Source organism: Triturus cristatus, chromosome 3_2 (assembly GCF_964204655.1).
Source record: "Triturus cristatus chromosome 3_2, aTriCri1.1, whole genome shotgun sequence".
NCBI classification, from domain to species: Eukaryota; Metazoa; Chordata; class Amphibia; order Caudata; family Salamandridae; genus Triturus; species Triturus cristatus.
The window spans coordinates 335,968,285-335,991,032 of NC_140584.1; positions in this window are offsets into that span (position 1 = coordinate 335,968,285).

Sequence of the window (22,748 nt, forward strand, 5' to 3'; positions counted from 1 at the left end):
TTTTCCTTTGCAAAGTTCTGAAGATGTAAAAAAACTGAGGAGGTGTGTCTAAGGTGCGCAGTATCTATCTATCTATCTATCTATCTATCTATCTATCTATCTATCTATCTATCTATCTATCTATCTATCTATCTATCTATCTATCTATCTATCTATCTATCTGTCTGTCTGTCTGTCTGTCTGTCTGTCTGTCTGTCTGTCTGTCTGTCTGTCTGTCTGTCTGTCTGTCTAGTCATCAGGGCACGGAACACTGTATTGAGCTCGGAAAGATGGGAGGCTCACCAGGCCCATTGTGCCAGTACTTTGAGGCACAATGTATCAAGCTCGGAAGGGTGGGAAGCTAGCTAGTCCTGTCATCCTTCTTCAGACAATCTGGCTGTTGTAAGCATGCAGAAGATTTCCAGAACACCCATGCACACTGTACCTCGGAATGACTAGCCCTTGTGCCAGCACACTGATGCACACTCTATCGAGCTCGGAATGTTAAGATGCTGACTAGGCCCGTTGTGCCAGCACACTCTGATGCATACTCTATCAACCTTGGAAAGACGGAGGGCTGACTAGGCCTGTCATGCCAGCACCCTGGTGCACACTCCATCGTGCTCAGGACGATAAGTTGCTGACTAGGCCCTTTGTGCCAGCACTCTGAAGCACACTCTATCGAGCTCAGAAGTATAAGATGCTGACTATGCCCCTCGTGCCAGCACTCTGATGCAAACTGTGTCAACCTTAGAAGGACGGCGGGCTGACTAGGCCCATCGTGCCAGCACTCTGGTGCACAGTCTATTGAGCTCAGAAGGATAAGATGCTGATTAGGCACTTCGTGCCAGCACTCTTATGCATGCTATATTTGGCTTGGAAGGATAAGATCCTGATTAGGCCCCTTGTGTCAGCACTCTGATGCGTACTATATCCAGCACGGAAGTATAAGATGCTGATCAGGCACCTCGTGCCAGCACTCTGATGCATACTATAACCATCTCAGAAGGATAAAATGCTGACTAGGCCCTTTGTGCCAGCACTCTGATGCGTACTATATCCAGCTTGGGAAGATAAGATGCTGACTAAGCCCTTGTGCCAGCACTTTGATGCAAACTGTATCAACCTTGGAAGGACGAAGGGCTGACTAGGCCCACCGTGCCAGCACTCTGATGCGTACTATATCCAGCTCTGATGGATAAGATGCAAACAAGGCCCCTCGTGCCAGCATTCTGATGCATACTGTATCCAGCTCAGAAGGATAATATGCTGATCAAGCCCCTCATGTTAGTACTCTAATGCACACTCTATTGACCTTGGAAGGATAAAATGCTGACTAGGCCCCTCGTCCCAGCAATCTAAAGCACATTGTATCGACCTTGGAAGGATGGAGGGCTTACTAGGCCCATCGTACCAGCACTCTGCTGTATACTATATCCAGCTCCGAAGGATAAGATGCTGACTAGGCCCCTCGTGCCAGCACTCTGATGTGTACTATATCCAGCTCCGAATGACAAGATGATGACTAGACCCCTCATGCCAGCACTCTGATGCATACTACATTAAGCTCAGAAGGATAATATGCTGACTAGGCCCCTCATCCCAGCAATCTGAAGCACACTATCGACCTTCGAAGGACAGAGCGCTGACTAGGCCTGTCGTACCAGCACTCTGATGTATACTATATTCAGCTCCAAAGGATAAGATGCTGACTAGGCCCCTCATGCCAGCACTCTGATGCATACTATATTGAGCTCTAAAGGATAAGATGCTGACTAGGCCCCTCGTGCCAGCACTCTGATGCACACTCTCGAGCTCAGAAGGATAAGATGCTGACTAGGCCCCTCATTGCTAGCACTCTGATCTACACTCTATCGAACAAAGAAGGATAATATGCTGACTTGGACCCTCATCCTAGCACTCTGATGCGTACTACATTCAGCTCAGAAGGATAAGATGCTGACCAGGCCCCTCATGCCAGCACTCTGATCTACACTCTATCGAATTCAGAAGGATAAGATGCTGACTAGGCCCCTCATCCTAGTACTCTGAAACACGCTCTTTCAACTTTGGAAGGACAGAGGGCTTACTAGGCCCTTCGTGCCAGCACTCTGATGCATCCTAAATTCAGATCAGAAGGATAAAATGCTAATTAGGCCCCTCATGCCAGCATTCTGATGCATACTATATTCAGCTCGGAATGTTAAGATGCTGATTAGGCACCTCGAGCCAGAACTCTGATGCCTACTATATCCAGCTCAGAAGGATAAGATGCTGATTAGGCACCTCGTGCCAGCACTCTGATGCATACCTAATACAGCTCGGAAGGATACGATTTTGACTAGGCCCCTCATGCCAGCACTCTGATGCACACTCTATTGAGCTCAGAAAGATAAGATGCTGAAAATTCCCCTCATGTCAGCTATTCGATGCATACTATATCCAGCTGGGAAGGATAAGATGCTGACTAGGCCCCTCGTGCCAGTACTCTGACGCGTACTACATTCAGCTCTGAAGGATAAGATGCTGACTATGACCCTCGTCTCAGCATTCTGAAGCGCACTGGAAGGACGGGGTGCTGACTAGGCCATTCGCGTCAGCACTCTGATGTGTACTATATCCAGCTCAGAAGGATAAGATGCTGATTAGGCCCTTGTGCCAGCACTCTGATACATACTATAAACAGCTTGGAAGTATAAGATGCCAATTAGGCCCCTCATGCCAGCACTCTGATCCATACTAGATCCAGCTCGGAGGGATAATTTGCTGATTAGGCCCCTGGTGCCAGCACTCTGACGCGTACTGTATCCAGCTCGTAAGGTTAAGATGCTGATTAGGCCATTGTGCCAGCACTCTGATTCATAGTATATCCAGCTCAGAATGATAAGATTCTGATTAGGCCCCTTGTGCCAGCACTCTGATGCATACTATAGCAAGCTCGGAAGGATAAGATGCTGACTAGGCCCCTCGTGCCAGCCCTCTGATGCATACTACATTCAGCTAAGAAGGATAATATGCTGACTAGGCCCCATTGTCCCAGCCATCTGAAGCACACTATATCGACCTTGGAAAGACAAAGGGCTGACTAGGCCCGTCGTACCAGCACTCTGATGTATACTATATCCAGCTCCAAAGGATAAGATGCTGACTAGGCCACTCGCGCCAGCACTCTGATGCTTACTATATCGAGGTCGGAAGGATAAGATGCTGATTAGGCCCCTCGTTCCAGCACTCTGGTGTACACTCTATCACGCTCAGGAGGATAAGATGCTGATTAGGTCCCTCGAGCCATCACTGCCATGCATACTATATCAAGGCTGGAAGGATGAGATGCTGACTAGGCCCATCGTGCCAGCATTCTGATGCACACTATATCCAGCTGGGAAGGATAAGATGCTGACTTGGCCCCTCGTGCCAGCAATCTGAAGCGGATGTATGACGTTACAACGCACACTTTTACAACGCATGCACTTACAACGCATTTTTTACAACGCATAATCCATTACAACGCATGACATTACAACGCATGACACTACAACGCATTTTTAAAAAATACCTTTACAACGCATTACCATTACAACGCATACTACCTTTACAACGCATACCATTACAACGCATAATATTAAATTACATTTAAGGTAAGTATTAGATAGTATAGGGGTAAAAATTACTATTCTAACTCCAGGGGGTGCAACAGTAGGGTAAGTGTTGGATAGTGTAGGGGTAAAAATTACTATTCTAACTCCAGGGGGTGCAACAGTAGGGTAAGTGTTGGATAGTGTAGGGGTAAAAATTACTATTCTAACTCCAGGGGGTGCAACAGTAGGGTAAGTGTTGGATAGTGTAGGGGTAAAAATTACTATTCTAACTCCAGGGGGTGCAACAGTAGGGTAAGTGTTGGATAGTATAGGGGTAAAAATTACTATTCTAACTCCAGGGGGTGCAACAGTAGGGTAAGTGTTGGATAGTATAGGGGTAAAAATTACTATTCTAACTCCAGGGGGTGCAACAGTAGGGTAAGTGTTGGATAGTATAGGGGTAAAAATTACTATTCTTACTCCAGGGGGTGCATCAGTAGGGTAAGTGTTGGATAGTATAGGGGTAAAAATTACTATTCTAACTCCAGGGGGTGCATCAGTAGGGTAAGTGTTGGATAGTATAGGGGTAAAAATTACTATTCTAACTCCAGGGGGTGCATCAGTAGGGTAAGTGTTGGATAGTATAGGGGTAAAAATTACTATTCTAACTCCAGGGGGTGCATCAGTAGGGTAAGTGTTGGATAGTATAGGGGTAAAAATTACTATTCTAACTCCAGGGGGTGCATCAGTAGGGTAAGTGTTGGATAGTATAGTGTAATATTATGCGTTGTAATGGTATGCGTTGTAATGGTAGTATGCGTTGTAATGGAATGCGTTGTAAAGGTAGTTTTTAAAAATGCGTTGTAGTGTCATGCGTTGTAATGTCATGCGTTGTAATGGATTATGCGTTGTAAAAAATGCGTTGTAATGGTAGTGCGTTGTAAAAGTTGCGTTGTAAAGGTTGTTCCCCATCTGAAGCACACTGTATCGACCTTGGAAAGACAGAGGGCTGACTAGGCCCGTCGTACCAGCACTCTAATGCATACTATATCCAGCTCCAAAGGATAAGATGCTGACTAGGCCACTCGTGCCAGCACTCTGATGCACACTCTATCGAGCTTGGAAGGATGAGATGCTGATTAGGTCTCTCGTGCCAGCACTCCCATGCATACTATATCAAGTTTGAAAGGATAAGATGCTGACTAGGCCTGCTCTGCCAGCACTCATTTGTGTCCCATATCCAGCTCGGAAGGATAAGATGCCAATTAGGACCCTCGTGCCAGCACTCGGATGCATACTATATCCTGCTCGGAAGGAACGCATGCTGACTTGGCCCCTCACCTCTTCTGCAGATAGTCTGGCAGTTGTAAGTACACTGATGGTTCCTAGTACACTTCATGTGTTGCAAGTGTATCTGGTGACTCTGTGATCACCTCAGCCGCAATCTGTGCTTGAGGCGTGCACACTGGTTACTGTGATCCAGAAACAACTCAATGGAATCTCTTTTGGGAACGGGGGAGGGGTTCGATGGCCCAGGCATCTTTTGGTGATTGAACTGCTGCAGGATCACAGTCACCCTGCTACATGACACTGGAACCTCAATGTACTGACAGCAAACACGTCTCTGACTCAGAGATACCGGTGCACCAGCAGAAACGAACAGGTGCTGTGTAATATTTGGTATCCTCTTGGGATCGTGTATCCCCTGCTCTTCGGGAGACTACGAGGTCCTGCCTATTGGACATCTCGGGCTGGCCCACAGCAGCCCCACCCACCTCAGGTGAGGCGAACCTCGGCTTTAGCAGGCAGAAGCAGCAGCGCTCCAAGCAAAGCTGTTGCCCCAGTCGATCTGTTTACGGGGACACTAAGAAAGGGTCCTATTAAAGTGCTTAACTGTTTTTTTATCTTGCCTTGACCTCTGACTGTTTGAACTAAAATGCACTACATGTAAATCAAAGGAGAAAATAAACGTAGATCTCGAATGCTAAACGAAAAGATTCGTTTAAGGAAATGAAACGAAATTAACATGAGGAAAAGATAATAATAAGGGAGGGGAACCATCACATTAATAGAAAAAAGCAAAGAAAAATTGCAAAAACAAGAAGGAAACAACAGATATTTACAGCACTGAAAAGACTGAGAGAGAAAGCATGAGAGAAAAATGGAGAAAGAAAACCTTTTGGTTTTTAATAATAAAACGTATTAAAATCTTTAAAGATGCTACAGGGACAGATCCGCAAAGGCCTTCCATTATTGCATGTAGACGTGCCTTGTGATGATATCTCATATGACTCTGGCTTCCTATTGAACTCAGAGCTAATGAAAATCATCCAACAAACATTGTGTAAAATATGATAAAGTCTGATCAAAATTCAAAGAAGTGTATTTCTTTAACTTGTTAATTCAACGTGCTACAAGTTGCATTGTGGCACTTGAAGACTTTTCTTTTAACCAGTGCTGGATGTGGTAAAAATGGCTAAAGGATCACAAAAATTGGAGCTGACGTGGTAGATGAACAGACTGGACGAGCCCTGCCAAGTTTTCCATGTCCCCAGTCTAGATTTGTTTTTAAAATTCTGGGACTTGTTGTCCTGTTCAGCACATCATGCATTGATCAGAGAAACTTGGAAGCAATGCTAGAGTCCCAAATGGCAGAGATAAGAGGAGCAGGGTTTAGTATTCAACACACACACACACACACACACACATAAATATATATATATAAAGTGTTCTGGAGATAGTTGGAAATGGACTATATTTTTCGAGGGATCGAATTTTCCAGGACCGCCTCGACAAGGAACCAAGCCTGGGGCTGCTGCCTTGACAGCCTGTGACTGCACAGGGAGGCGGGTGAGATTACTGCTTGCCTCACAGCCCGGTTTGTTTCGAAGTTTGGGCTGGGGCGTTGGGGACCGGAGGGAGCTCCTAGCCCCATTCAGCACGCAATAGCCAGTTGGCATACAGTCCCCTCCTTTTGCTTGGCACAACACAGCACTTACTGAAGTTACATTGATCCAGCTGCCACACTTACCTTCGTGACGCATGCTGGGAGTAGTAGTCTCCCATTAGACTGCTGCGTTCCCAGTGCAGCTGGGTCAGCTGATCTCTCGCCAATGAGAGTGACTGAGTAAATTCAAAAGGAGGGAGTAGGTGATTGCGGGGTATTAGCAATACCTGACGAAGGCGGACAAACCGAAATGCATTGTGCACTGCTGTACTGGTGAATTAAGAGCTTCCAAAGTGTTCCCCGCTGTGTCCTTGTGGTTTACTTTGAGGAGTGGCCTGTTGGAGATATTTGTCACAGTGGCCAACTACGCGAAACAAGGACCAGCCCTGCAAAGTGTCTTGGAGATAGTTGGCAATGGACTGTATTTTTCGATGGATCGAATTTTCCAGGACCGCCTCAACAAGGAATCAAGCCAGTGGCTGCTGCTTTGGCAGTCTGTGACTGCACGGGGAGGCGGGTTCGATTACTGCTTGCCTCACAGCCCGGTTTGTTTCGAAGTTGGGGCTGTGGCGTTGGGGACCGGAGGGAGCTCCTAGCCCCATTCAGCACACAATAGCCAGTTGGCATACAGCCCCCTCCTTTTGCTTGGCACAACACAGTGCTTACTGAAATTACATCGATCCAGCTTCCACACTTACCTTCGTGATGCATTCTGGGAGTAGTAGTCTCCCATTAGACTGCTGCGTTCCCAGTGCAGCTGGGTCAGCTGATCTCTCGCCAATGGGAGTGCCTGAGTAAATTCAAAAGGAGGGAGTAGGTGATTGCTGGGTATTAGCAGCACCTGAGGAAGGTGGACTAGCCAAAATGCATTGTGCACTGCTGTACTGGTGAATAAAGAGCTTCCAAAGTATTACCCGCTGTGTCCTTGTGGTTTACTTTGAGGAGTGGCCTGTTGGAGATATTTGTCGCGGTGGCCAACTACGCGAACAAGGACCCACCCTGCAAAGTGTCCTGGAGATAGTTGGCAATGGACTGTATTTTTCGAGGGATCACATTTTCCAGGACTGCCTCGACAAGGAACAAAGCCTGTGGCTGCTGCCTTGGCAGCCTGTGACTGCATGGGGAGGCGGGTGAGATTACTGCTTGCCTCACAGCCCGGTTTGTTTCCAAGTTGGGGCTGGGGCATTGGGGACTGGAGGGAGCTCCTACCACCATTCAGCACGCAATCGCCAGTTGGCATACAGCCCCCTACTTTTGCTTGGCACAACACAGCGCTTACTGAAGTTACATCGATCCAGCTGCCACACTTACCTTCGTGATGCATGCTGGGAATAATGGTCTCCCATTAGACTGCTGCGTTTCCAATGCAGCTGGGTCAGCTGATCTCTCACCAATGGGAGTGCCTGAGTAAATTCAAAAGGAGGGAGTAGGTAATTGCAGGGTATTAGCAGCACCTGAGGAAGGCAGACAAGCCGAAATGCATTGTGCACTGCTGTACTGGTGAATAAAGAGCTTCCAAAGTATTCCCCGCCGTGTCCTTGTGGTTTACTTTGAGGAGTGGCCTGTTGGAGATATATATATATATATATATCGAAAAAAATCCTCTCGCTTCTCCCTCGATTCTTCAAAGGTTCATTGCGGGTAAGAATCACAGCCCCACAGAAGACACTTAGATGGTATTTATTTCAAGTGGAAACGGGGCATAATGCACGCAAGAGACGGTCTACGCGTTTCGGCACTCGTCCTTCGACTGGACCATAGAGTCTCAGAGCCCAGAGTGTCCATTTAAAGTGTTAGTGCAGGTTTTTGTGATAGACAGTGAAGACATACTGGACATAGTTGCATCGACAAAACATTTCTAAAGTAAAGAATTAATTTTTTCTGATTGCTACTACAATTCATCCATTGTTTCAGGCAATTTGCGAGGAAAACAAATAGTTACAAGTTGCAATTGGTTTACAAAGTAATTCAAAATCAAGGTAAAGTACCAAACGATAATTTGGAAGGAATGAAGAACATAATCAAAAGGTGTCTCCAATTGGTACTGGTTATGACCCTATTGGTAAAGGATATATAGAATCTCTCTATAAATGTATCTACATATAATATCTTATTCACACAAAGTAATCAAGAAGTAAGATTCTCATCAAATGAAAATTGGGAGATCATGATTTTTCGATTTAGACAATAATTCATATTCTAGAGAGATGTGTGATTTTGATTAGTGTCCTAGTAAAGTGCATGATGTATATCTCTGTGAGGGGTCAAGTTGACACATTAGAATATTTATGAAAAGGGTTACTTCATCTAATAAATTCCCTCCTAATGTAAACCAATTTGCAAAAAGTTATCAATCTCGTCTGTCACAGATAAGAGTAGTGAGAATAGAAGCAGTGTACAGTTCCTAGTTAAATGCAGAAAGAATCAAAGATATGAAAATGAAATTAATTGAAGCTAGGCAAGGATCATCGTTCTTAAGGGTGTCCATGTCCTTCTTTTCAGTGGGGGTTCCCATGATTTATAAATGCACATGTAGTTCAGCGTCCAAATTATGGCCCCATGGTTTTTCGGTACCTATTGATAAGATCATTCTTGACTCCGCCCTTCTTAGCTCCAGAACTTTATTTCCACCCCTCTCTTTCTGTTTGACGATTTTTTTTTTCTTTTTTTTTTTTAAACCTTTATTACAGAATTCAAAAGATATACAAGTATGGGCCTACAACCTTCAGGCCGGCCGCTAGCAAACAGTGAGACCATAAAACGCATTTATAAAACACAGACGGCAAGCGGTATAAGTCCCACAAATCAAAAGTATCATTTGCGGCTACATTGCCCAAACATACCAAATGGCGGTTTCATTTTAAATGAAAAATGAAAGACAAACCCACAAGGCGGCAAAAGTCTAGGCAACATTATGTGCTCCCCTCGGGAGGACCCTACCAATCTACAAGAATAGGAGGGGGGACGGGCAGGGGCAGAGACAAAGTAGTAATCAAGGGAATGTGCAGACTAGGGAGACTGGGCCGCCGCCAAGTCAGGCGTCAGTGGCGGGGTACAAATCCCGCCGCGATAGGAGTTCCAGGGGCCCCACACTTTTACCCACTTCCCAGGCTTACCTCTCGCCACATACACTACCTTTTCTCGGAACATACACCAATCCATATTTTCCTTCCATACCGAAATCGTTGGTGACCTCTGGGAGCCCCACAATTGTGCTATGTCACGCTTGGCCACCATATATCCCAGTGTCACCCACCACGTTTGCGTCACCGTGTAATCAGTCGGCTCCCACACATTTAGCAGACATCTCCTTCGGGGAGGCCACCGCAGATACCCAATCCTCGTCATCCAGCTCCAATCCGTCAGCAACCCATGCCTCACGAAGGCCGGCCAGCAGTCCCGATCGATCGTTGATGAGCTTTTTATATATCAATGAGATAGTGCCATCCGGTACATGCCCGTCTAGCACTCTATCTTCCAAAGGGGAGCACTCCGGGATGGACGCGACCTCCGGGAAGACGGAACACAACGCGTGACGAACCTGTACATACCGGAAGTACTCCCTGTCCTGCAACTGGTATTCCGTTTGCAGCACATCAAACGTTTTAAATCCCCCCTTCGTCCAAAGATCGCCCACCCTGCTGATACCAATCGTGTCCCACTTCTCGAAGCCTTTCGTAGTCCACAAACAACCCAGTCGCTCAGATGCATACAATGGCGTCGCCCGGGTCAACCGATCCTTCCACCCCATCGCCGAATTTGCCGCATGCCACACCCGTACCGCGACCCGTGTCGGACCCGTCAAACGTGCGTCGAGCGATCTAGAGTAGAGCGCACGATTGTAATCGCCACCCGGTAACAACAGTTTGTCCATTTCAAAAGCCGGGTTAAGGGCGGGCCCATAAAGCCCGTGGTTTATGGCGGCCAGCTGGGAGGCCCAGTAGTAACGTTTGATGTCGGGGAGGGCGACCCCCCCATCATACCACGGGAGCGTCAGCTTCGCGAGGGCGATCCATGGCCTCCCGTCCCAAAACAGTTGGCGCTGCAGACCCTCCACCTCCCGAAAGTAACGAGCCGGAACGACGTCCATCGTGTTTTGTAAAGCATATAAAAACCGTGGCAACGACATCATCTTAAAGAGCGCCGCCCGGCCGAGCGGCGAGAGCGGCAAGCGCCTCCAGCGCGCCACATCCGCCTTCAAACGCTGGAGGGGGGGGAGTAGGTTCTGTGTGTATCGGGCCGCAGAGTCCAGGGTAATAAAGATACCCAAATACTTAAATCCCTGTTGAGCAACCTGGATAGGACAACCCCGCGGGAGGATAGGGGCCTCTCCTGAGAGGACATATACACAGGATTTAGCCCAGTTGATGACTAGGCCGGAGTTACGGCCAAAGGAACACAGCAAATCCACTAACACAATCAACGATTTACGCGGGGAAGCAAGATACAAGAGAATATCGTCCGCGTAGAGAGAGACGCGATCCTCATACTCAGGGGTCCATCGGAGACCACGAATCGAAGGGTGCCACCGCAGCCACTCCGCCAGGGGCTCCAAGGCGAGCGCAAAGAGGAGAGGCGACAGCGGACAACCCTGCCGCGTGCCCCTACCCAATTCAAAAGGAGCCGATACTCTACCATTCACCACCACCTGCGCCAGCGGTCCGGAGTACAACAATTTCACCCAGCCAATGAATCCCGGGCCAAACCCAAACTTCGCCAGCGTCGCCCAGATATATGGCCACTCGAGCGTGTCGAACGCCATAGTGGCGTCCAGGGACGCTAAAATGGCTGGCTCACGTATGAACGGAACCCTCGAGAGCACCCCATGCAGACGCCGCAGCTTAAGCGCGGTGTTGCGATGGGGGATAAAACCGGATTGGTCCTGATGGATCAGATCGCATACCACGCTGACCAGTCGATTAGCCAGCACCTTGGCCAGAATTTTCGGTTCCGCATTCAACAGCGAAATGGGCCTGTAAGACGTGACCCGATCACGCGGCCTCCCCTCCTTGTGAAAAACCACAATAGTGGCTAGACGCTGGTCCAGCGGGAGGGAACCCGCCGAACGGGCCGCGAGGAACATATCACGAAGATGCGGTGCCAATGTATCCGGCCGCAATTTGTACAATTCGATGGGAAGGCCATTAGGACCCATGGCCTTGCCAGAGGCGACTGAACGTATGGCAAGGGCAATCTCCTCAGATGTCGGAGCCGCGTCCATCAACGATTTATCCTCCTCCGAAAGGGAAGGCAACGCAATATCTTTAAGCAGGTCGCAGGAATCCTCCTCCGAGCAAGATGATACCGGGGAATACACCCCGCGGAAATACTCTGCGAAGTAATCAACAATTTCCTCCGGTTCAGTAACACACACACCATCCACTCTCTCAACCAACGGAACAACTCGACTCGCTCTCTCCTTTTTATCCAGCCACGCAATCAGTTTTCCAGCCTTATCACCCTCATCATACAGTCGCCCCTGTTGCTCCCTACTCAGGCCCCTGGCCACCTCGGTGACTAGGGCCTTGTAGTCTGCTTGTTTGAGTCTGAGAGCATGCAGTTTGTCGTCCGTGACACCACAATCCAGGTCACCCTCCAACTCAGTTATCTCAGACTCAATACGGGTCACCTCCTCCCGCTCGCACCTCCTGGAATGGGAAATGAGGGACAGGGCCTCCCCCCGGATTACCGCCTTGAACGCTTCCCACAGAGAAACAGCAGACGACACCGATCCCACATTATCTCCAAAATATTGCTCAAGGGATTTAATCAAATCTGCGCGAATTGCGGGGTTACGCAGGTACCAGGGGTTGATCGGGACCACCCTCCCCTCCGCCCCCGGGACAATGTCGAAATGCAACAAAAGCGGGGAGTGGTCTGAAATACCCCGAGCAAGATGTCGCACCTCCCCGACCCTCCCTGCCTGTGCCGCTGGCATCAGAACATAATCAAGTCTCGAGAGACTACCATGAGCCCCGGAATGAAAGGTGTATTGTACCTGCGCAGGGTGCTTTAGCCGCCAACAATCTACCAGTCCCAGGGTATCCAAGAGGCCAGACAACCAAGTTTGGGCTCGGGGGAGATCCCTGGGTGGGTGACGATCCTCAGTTCCGGAGACTACAGCGTTAAAATCCCCCCCAACCACTAGAATCCCCTCTGGCAGCCCAAGAAGAAGGCGCCCCAAATCAGCAAAAGTAGTCGTCTGTAACCCCGGTGGGACATAAACAGAAACCAACACAACCACTTTACCCTCCCATCTGCCCAACAGAGCCGTATATCGCCCCCTATCATCATGGAACACTTCATCAACCTCCAACGGGAGCGAGGTTTTGACCATAATGCCCACACCCCGTGAACCAGAGGTGAAGCCCGAATGAGCCACAAGGCGATAGCCCCGCCTATTCATAGCACAGAAGGAATTACCAATAAGGTGTGTTTCCTGCAAGAATACAATATCAGGTGAAATCCGTTTTAAAAACTGCAGGACCACCCCCCGCTTTATCCTGTCCCCCAGTCCGTTAACATTCCAGGAAAGAAGTCTCAATCCCCTACCCCCCATCACAGCCAAAACCAATCAGCCTCCTCCCAGAGAGCACTTTAGATATGACACAACAGTACTTCTGCCTTGTGGTATAAACAAACAATACCCAACCCCAACCCAACAATCCAAACAAAACTCCCCCCTCCCTGCACCCCTGCATGAGCCCAAACAGCCCCCCCAACTTGCAGTGTGCCTGTCGCCCCTGCATAAACTAAACTACAACGACCCCCTAGAGGAGGAAGAGAACCCCCTCGAGACACACCATAACCTCCAATGGAGGGGGAGCAAGACACGACAGTCAAGAAACCCTGAGCACAGCCGAGAAGTGGCATCATCAGGAATTAGCCCCAGTGTCAATACCTCAGGCCCGGTCCAGTGGGCACTCTCCTCCCGCGGCCCCCATCCCCTCTCGATCATGTCCCCTAGGCAAAGTGTCCAACCAGTCCCCTGCCGTCTCCGGACGGTCAAAAAAATTAGAGCGACCCTCGGACTCCACACGCAGCCTAGCTGAGAAAAGCATGGCGTATTTCAAGTTCATATCTCGGAGCCGCCGCTTGACGCCCATGAAACTCAGTCTCTGCTTCTGGACCGCTTGCGTGAAGTCAGGATAGAAGTTCACCTCCACGTTCTCCAGCTTAAGCGGCCCTGCAGTCTAGAAGCTTGTAAAATCGCATCCCTGTCCCGAAAGTTGAAGATACGGGCAATAACAGGCCGCGGGGGAGCTCCGACCTTCGGCTTGCCACCAGGAACTCTATGGGCCCTCTCCACCGCAAAGAATTTACTCAATCCTCGAGGCTGCAGACGATTAGAGATCAGATCCTCCACAAAGAGATCCGCTGCCGCATCCTCCAGTCCCTCAGGCACCCCGATAATGCGAACGTTGTTCCTCCGGGCCCGACTCTCGGAATCCTCCAGTCGCCGATCCGTGAGCGCACTGGCCTGCCGGAGCCGACGTGCCTCCGTCTGGAGGGCCGCCACCTCAGTCGTGAGGCCCGACGCGGTATGGGCCAAAGAGTCAACCCTATCATTTGTCTTGGAGAGATCAGCTCTAACAAGGTTAACATCGATGAGAACCGCGTCGAGTTTGTGTGCCAGGGTGTCAAATTGTTGACCCACCGAGGTCTTCATCTCCGCTATGGCGCCCATGACGTCCTGCAAAGTCAGATCCGCCGACAAATCTGGGGCATCCGCGGGGCACTCAGGAGACTTATGCGACCCGCCGGGAGAACCTTTCGGTAGGGTGTAGCGATCCATAATGTTGACTTGAAGTGTGGTGCCACGCCGGGTCGATTTGGCCTTCAGCCGATCTCCATCCTGCTTCGTAGCCATCGTCCTGTATCCCGTACACTCACTAGTCATGCAGCGGAGAACGATCAATCGAGACCGAGGACCCCAGATATCACCTCAGGAAAGCGGAGCAGGTCCCCGCAGGCAGGCAGGGTCCCCCAGCGAGGCAACCACCACACCAAGAAACGCCGTGATCTCACTCGCGATGATGGCAAGGGGATTCAAAAACGAAAGTGAAAGTGTGGGGTACGCGGGTCGCCAGGCCCGTCCCGCCGTTGTTATTCACTTCTCCACTGGATCACCCCCCAACTCAAGTCCGGGGTCAGGAGAGGAGCAGGCCGCAAACTTCAATCGATGCCCACCACGGCACACGGGGTCCGATTCAAAAGCGGAAAACGGATACCACCTCGGCTCAGGTTCACCGACACAGTCCCCTCAACCAAATCAGGATGAAGACAGGATAGACGTAGGAGGTCGCGGAGGTCCTCGGGAGCCTCGCACCTACGCGGCCATCTTGGTTGCGCGCTAGGCTCCTCCCCTCCTGTTTGACGATTTTAATGCCAAAATATTTTAGTTGATTACAATCACAGGAGTGGAATTCAGAGAAGTGTTTAGCCATAGGATATGAGAAGTCTCTGTTTTTGATGGCACGGAGATGTTGCAGAATGCGGAGTTTGAGTTTATTAATGGTGCTCCCTACGTATAGTTTTTTGCATGGACACTCCAAGATGTAGATTGCAAATTTAGATTTGCAAGTTATATGATCTTTGATTCTTTCATCATGACCGTTTTGTAGTTGATATGTGGTAGTATTTTTTCCGTGTTCACATGCTTTGCACTTTGAGCACTTCCAGAAACCCGGAGTGTTAAGCCAAGATGTAGTTATTGCTGGTTTGATTTCAAAGTGACTGTGTGTCAATAGGTCACCCAATGACGCAGTTTTTCTATAGGTGATCCTGGGTCTCGGGGATAAGATTTTGTTGACAGTTTCATCAAGTAACAATATTTCCCAGTGTTTCCGTACAATTCTTTGTGGGTCATTGCTCTGATTGTTGAAATCGACAATTAGCCTAGATGTTGTTTCAATTTCACCGTTGTTTGATCTATGGCTTTCCAACTTGGTTTGTAGAAGATCAGGTCTGTTCTTAGAGCTGACTCTGTTCATAGCAGTAGTAATGACTTCCGAAGGATATCCTCGTTGTAGGAAACGTTGGCTCATTTCTTGCAGTTGTAGATTGAAGTCAGAGAGTTCAGAACAGTTTCTTCTTGCTCTTAGCATTTCCCCATAGGGGATGCTCCATTTAAGATTTTTTGGATGTCCGCTATTTGCCTGAAGAATGCTGTTGCTGGCAGTTGGCTTTCTATGCATTCTAGTGCAGATCTTACCATTTGTTATGTAGACTTCGACATCCAAAAATATAATGTTAGTGGCACTTGTGGTGGAGGTGAAAGTTAGTTTGTATTTATTGATGTTAAGAGAATCAAGGAAAGTCGTGAGGCTATCATTGTTGCCTTCCCAAACGATAAAAAGGTCATCGATGTATCTAGACCAAGACCTTATGTTCCTTGCTTTCTCTTCTTTCAAAACCTCAATTTCCCATACGGCCATGAGAAGGTTAGCATAAGTTGGGGCAAAAGAAGTCCCCATCGAAGTCCCCATCGCAGTCCCTTGTCTTTGCAAGAACAGGTCCCCTCTGAAGAGGAAAACATTGTGTGTTAGGCAATATGTGAGCATTTGTACTAACATATCAGAATGTTCCAAAAAACAAATTGGTCTGGTATCAAGGAACTGTTTCACTGCTGCTACTCCGTCTGAGTGATGAATGGAGGTATACAAAGATGAGACGTCAATGGAGGCCATAATGTAGTTTTCTTTCCAATCCAGTTTATCAATTTTTTGTAGGAAATCCATTGTGTCCCTCAAATAAGATGGTAAAGCTGTGACGTAATTCATCAGGAAAATGTAAATGAATCGGGATGTAGATTCCAACAGGGAACCAATGGAGCTAACAATGGGTCTGCCTGGTGGATTGATGGTAGACTTATGAATCTTTGGAAGAAAATAAATGGTTGCCGTGATAGGGTGGTCTGTTTTCAGATATAGGTATTCTTCTAGATCAATCAGATCTCTTTCTTTCCAGGCCAAAAGTTTTTTATGATATTCCTCCGTCCAGTTCATAATAGGATTTGTTGTGAGCTTCTCATAGTGTTCCCCAATACTCAGTTGTCTATAGGCTTCTTTAATGTAGTCATCGCAAGTTTGGATGACTATATTACCGCCTTTGTCTGAGGCTTTTATAATTATGCTCTGATCTTCTCGTAGTTCTTGTAGTGCCTTATGTTCATCAGGTGTGAGATTCCATGTCTTTCTCTTTTTAGTTTTCTTCTTTGGAAATGACATGGGATGATTGGTTGACATTTTATTAATTTCCTCCACCACGATTTCTTGGAAAAGATCTATTTTGTTTCCCGGAGGGAGTTGTGGGCAGAAGGTTGATCGATTTTTAAGACCACTATTTCCACCTCTGTTAGTTTCATAACCCATTGTCAGGCAATATTGTAGATCAGATACTTGAGAAGATTCACTCATCTCTACTTGTGTACTTGACTCAGTTTGTAGTGAATTTCCTCCTCTGAGGGCTGGAATATCTTTTATGCTTAAAGATGGAATTGTTTGGCTTGTAAGTGTAGGCGATGGTTGAAACGTTTTATTTTTTTTTCTTCGAAGTATTTCTTAAGTTTAACTTTTCGGCAGAATTTATAAAGATCAATACGTATGTTGGCCAGATCCATATCTTTATTAGGACAAAAAGATAAACCTTTATTCAGTAGTGAGGTTTGTGCTTTGCTTAAGATTTTGTTCGAGATATTGACAATCAAATTGGTTTTTTGTAAATCTTTTTTCAATTTTGCTTTGTCCTTTCTCTTCCTTTCTTGGGTTTTGCCCCCTCTTCTGGTTCTTCGTTTGGGGGTTGTGATCGTCCTCTTCCCCGTGTTGATCCTCGACCTCGTCCTCTTTGTCGCGTGATCATTTGCATGAGGCGCATTTCCCCAGAAAAATCCAGACTTGAAGCAATTTGTTCCTTATCTGCTGAGCTCAATTCAGAGCTCTCCGCTGTTCCAGGTGTCTCATACCCACTGTGTTTGTCCATCACGACACGATTTCTGTATGTGTCGTATTTCCTGGCGAACGTATATATTCGGCCATTGATATAGTCCAATCTGTCCCTGTTAAATTTACTGGCTTTGCGTTTTTCAACGTCGTCTTCATGTTTGTTAATTTTCTTTTCCATTGATTCAATTAATTTTCCTGTTTCTTCATCTGAAGAGTATTGGTTTAGTTCCTCCTCCAATTCTTTAATAGTTGTGGTGATTTTCACCAGTTTTCTTTCCGCATGTGAAATTAGAGTGGTCATTAATCTAAAAGAGCATTCATTGGTGTCAATCTGCCATTGTTTAATTAAGTCGGCATCTAGATCATTAAGGGTGGGCATAATTAGAATCCTTAAGCCTCTGGGAATTCTTTTAAATTCAATATACTTCTCCAACGTTGTTTTTTCCCACCATTTGTTGACCTCTTGAATGCGTGCTTGTTGTAAATCTCTTATGATGCAAGAGACAGTTCTTTTCTTTCTTTCTCCACTTGTCTCACTGGTTCTGGTTTTGTTTAGAGAATTAGAGTCATCGTTTAGAAGGTCACTTGCTCTCTGTGCTCTGTTTTTGTTCCTTTCAGCCATAATGGATTATGGGTATCGTAGCTTCTATCCAGTAAATCGATGCTAATGTTTGCTGTTTGCGTGTCTGCCTCGATAATTCCGAATTCAATTTGTTAAGAAGTGTCTTCGTTACTTGACCAGCGAGTAATTGAGGTCAATTATGGGAAAATGGTCGTTGTTTGGGAGCGTATAAAAGTGTTTTTGTGTAATTGTTGCAAGGGACAATGCAAATGCGGGTCTGGATGTGATCCGTTACATGTCACTCAAGCCAGACCCATTACACCTGAACAGTAACAAAGAACGGGGTTTTTGGGAGTTGGGTACGTGGCGGCAGTGACCCGGAGAGACGCTGCCGGAGCCGTTTCCCCGCCTCTGTACTCACCCGTGGTTCTCGAGCTGTCCTGCCGCGTTCACTCAGTCCTGACGCGGATATATATATATATTCACTTAAAAAACCATAGGTTTCACACATGTTATAGTTAGGTGGATATTTCACTCGTAAAAAACCAATGAAATTCCCCCGTTATAGTTAGTTCAGATAACTATAACTCGCGCGACCGCCACTCTATCACAAGGATGATGTCATCAGTGATGTCATGAGTGATGCCACTGACCATGTAATGAGTGATGTAATATGTGACGTCATGAGCAGTGGATTGCGGTCGCGCGAGTTATAGTTATCTGAACTAACTATAACGGGGGAATTTCATTGGTTTTTTACGAGTGAAATATCCACCTAACTATAACATGTGTGAAACCTATGGTTTTTTAAGTGAATTTGCAAGGTTTTTTAAATGCTAATTCCTAACTATAACATGTGTGAAACCTATGGTTTTTTCAGTGAATTTGTACGGTTTTTTAAATGCTAATTTATTTATGTATTATCATTTTTTTATATATTTATTTTACAATAAACTACGTATTAAAAAAAATTTTTGGGGGGTTTTCACCGTGCGCGCACGGTGCGCGCACCCCCGCGATTTAAAAAAAAAATAATAATTTTTCTTTTCTGCCTTCGGGGTCCTTCAGGGACCCCCTGACAAAGGCTAGGGTTTCAGGAACTCTCTACCCTGCCCCCTTTTCACGTTCGCCACCTTCCTTTTTCACTCTCGCACTGAAAACAAACAAAATGGCGGCCGACACTTCCTGATTTCGACTGATTAGAACGTTGACTAACATGTAACCACCAATCAGAATTACGCTCGCGCACGTTAGGGTGCTCGCACGGTGCTCGCACGGTGCGCGCACCCTGCGCGCGTATAGATATTGATATGCTTTTAAATGCTATTTTCTCAGGAAATACTGAACAAATTTACACCAGACCTGCAAAAGGCACTTCCTTGACCTTATGGCTACCTCTCTGCCAAATTTCAAGTAATTCTGTTCAGCCGTTCGGGCTGTAGCTGTGTCTAAAGGTCCTATGGGAAAATGCATGGGGAAAACGCGTTTTGGGACCCCCCTTTTTTCTCGGCCCCCGCTTGACGAATCCCCCCGAGACTTTCAGGGTAGGAGCTGAGCGGAGCGCCCCATTAGTTTTGAAAATTTCGCGAAGATTCGTCAACCGGCGCCAAAGTTATTCAAAATAGAATTTTCAGATTTCCTATGGAAACACGATCCTAACTATAACTATCTACTGGCGACCGCCAGTAGATAATATATATATATATACATATACATATACATTTCAGTTCGACAATGCCAGAGGCACTCCATGCACTCCTTACCAAAGAAAGCACGCTCCAGATCACGGGGCTTCAAAGTCGTTTATTTTCAATAACCAAGCCGCACATGCTGGATTGCCGTGACTATTTGTGAGGCTGGAAAGAAAGGGAGTGAAGGAGGCGGTGGCCTCTTTCTAGCAGTCTTCGTGTTTCTCTTTCAAGCACTTACTCATCAAGTGGCAGCGAGGTGCACTATGCTTTTGAAAGACATTTTCCTGAAAGCATCGCGGATTGAAAGTTAAATGCTGGACTTTTTGCAAACTTAGAAAGCTACTAATGCTAAATATGATACTACGCAAAAGCCGGTCTGATATATTTGCATAATGGTGCATTTTGGGATCTGTGGTCTGAAGAAGGGGCCACATGACCACTGGGACTAAATATGATCAAATACAACTCACCTGTGACCAAGGCGCTGGTGCGCTGAAACGCGTAAGGTATTTAAGAGTTGCTAAAGCTGCCACGTGATTCAGACAGAATAAAGATGTCAGTTTGAAAAGTTGCCGAAGCTGTGGGCTCTTCGTCTTTTTTGTGGTTTAACAAGCAGGATTCTCTGTTCCTGACTAAATGAGAGCCCGCCCTGCAGAGTTGGAGGCCCCCGGTAAAGCAGAGAAATAGTTGTGCAGCAAATTGAGGGGGCATGACTCGCTTTCCTACTAAACAGTCGAAATTGGATTGCCGTGACTATTTGTGAGGCTGGAAAGAAAGGGAGTGAAGGAGGCGGTGGCCTCTTTCTAGCAGTCTTCGTGTTTCTCTTTCAAGCACTTACTCATCAAGTGGCAGCGAGGTGCACTATGCTTTTGAAAGACATTTTCCTGAAAGCATCGCGGATTGAAAGTTAAATGCTGGACTTTTTGCAAACTTAGAAAGCTACTAATGCTAAATATGATACTACGCAAAAGCCGGTCTGATATATTTGCATAATGGTGCATTTTGGGATCTGTGGTCTGAAGAAGGGGCCACATGACCACTGGGACTAAATATGATCAAATACAACTCACCTGTGACCAAGGCGCTGGTGCGCTGAAACGCGTAAGGTATTTAAGAGTTGCTAAAGCTGCCACGTGATTCAGACAGAATAAAGATGTCAGTTTGAAAAGTTGCCGAAGCTGTGGGCTCTTCGTCTTTTTTGTGGTTTAACAAGCAGGATTCTCTATTCCTGACTAAATGAGAGCCCGCCCTGCAGAGTTGGAGGCCCCCGGTAAAGCAGAGAAATAGTTGTGCAGCAAATTGAGGGGGCATGACTCGCTTTCCTACTAAACAGTTGAAATTGGATTGCCGTGACTATTTGTGAGGCTGGAAAGAAAGGGAGTGAAGGAGGCGGTGGCCTCTTTCTAGCAGTCTTCGTGTTTCTCTTTCAAGCACTTACTCATCAAGTGGCAGCGAGGTGCACTATGCTTTTGAAAGACATTTTCCTGAAAGCATCGCGGATTGAAAGTTAAATGCTGGACTTTTTGCAAACTTAGAAAGCTACTAATGCTAAATATGATACTACGCAAAAGCCGGTCTGATATATTTGCATAATGGTGCATTTTGGGATCTGTGGTCTGAAGAAGGGGCCACATGACCACTGGGACTAAATATGATCAAATACAACTCACCTGTGACCAAGGCGCTGGTGCGCTGAAACGCGTAAGGTATTTAAGAGTTGCTAAAGCTGCCACGTGATTCAGACAGAATAAAGATGTCAGTTTGAAAAGTTGCCGAAGCTGTGGGCTCTTCGTCTTTTTTGTGGTTTAACAAGCAGGATTCTCTGTTCCTGACTAAATGAGAGCCCGCCCTGCAGAGTTGGAGGCCCCCGGTAAAGCAGAGAAATAGTTGTGCAGCAAATTGAGGGGGCATGACTCGCTTTCCTACTAAACAGTCGAAATTGGATTGCCGTGACTATTTGTGAGGCTGGAAAGAAAGGGAGTGAAGGAGGCTGTGGCCTCTTTCTAGCAGTCTTCGTGTTTCTCTTTCAAGCACTTACTCATCAAGTGGCAGCGAGGTGCACTATGCTTTTGAAAGACAATTTCCTGAAAGCATCGCGGATTGAAAGTTAAATGCTGGACTTTTTGCAAACTTAGAAAGCTACTAATGCTAAATATGATACTACGCAAAAGCCGGTCTGATATATTTGCATAATGGTGCATTTTGGGATCTGTGGTCTGAAGAAGGGGCCACATGACCACTGGGACTAAATATGATCAAATACAACTCACCTGTGACCAAGGCGATGGTGCGCTGAAACGCGTAAGGTATTTAAGAGTTGCTAAAGCTGCCACGTGATTCAGACAGAATAAAGATGTCAGTTTGAAAAGTTGCCGAAGCTGTGGGCTCTTCGTCTTTTTTGTGGTTTAACAAGCAGGATTCTCTGTTCCTGACTAAATGAGAGCCCGCCCTGCAGAGTTGGAGGCCCCCGGTAAAGCAGAGAAATAGTTGTGCAGCAAATTGAGGGGGCATGACTCGCTTTCCTACTAAACAGTCGAAATTGGATTGCCGTGACTATTTGTGAGGCTGGAAAGAAAGGGAGTGAAGGAGGCGGTGGCCTCTTTCTAGCAGTCTTCGTGTTTCTCTTTCAAGCACTTACTCATCAAGTGGCAGCGAGGTGCACTATGCTTTTGAAAGACATTTTCCTGAAAGCATCGCGGATTGAAAGTTAAATGCTGGACTTTTTGCAAACTTAGAAAGCTACTAATGCTAAATATGATACTACGCAAAAGCCGGTCTGATATATTTGCATAATGGTGCATTTTGGGATCTGTGGTCTGAAGAAGGGGCCACATGACCACTGGGACTAAATATGATCAAATACAACTCACCTGTGACCAAGGCGCTGGTGCGCTGAAACGCGTAAGGTATTTAAGAGTTGCTAAAGCTGCCACGTGATTCAGACAGAATAAAGATGTCAGTTTGAAAAGTTGCCGAAGCTGTGGGCTCTTCGTCTTTTTTGTGGTTTAACAAGCAGGATTCTCTGTTCCTGACTAAATGAGAGCCCGC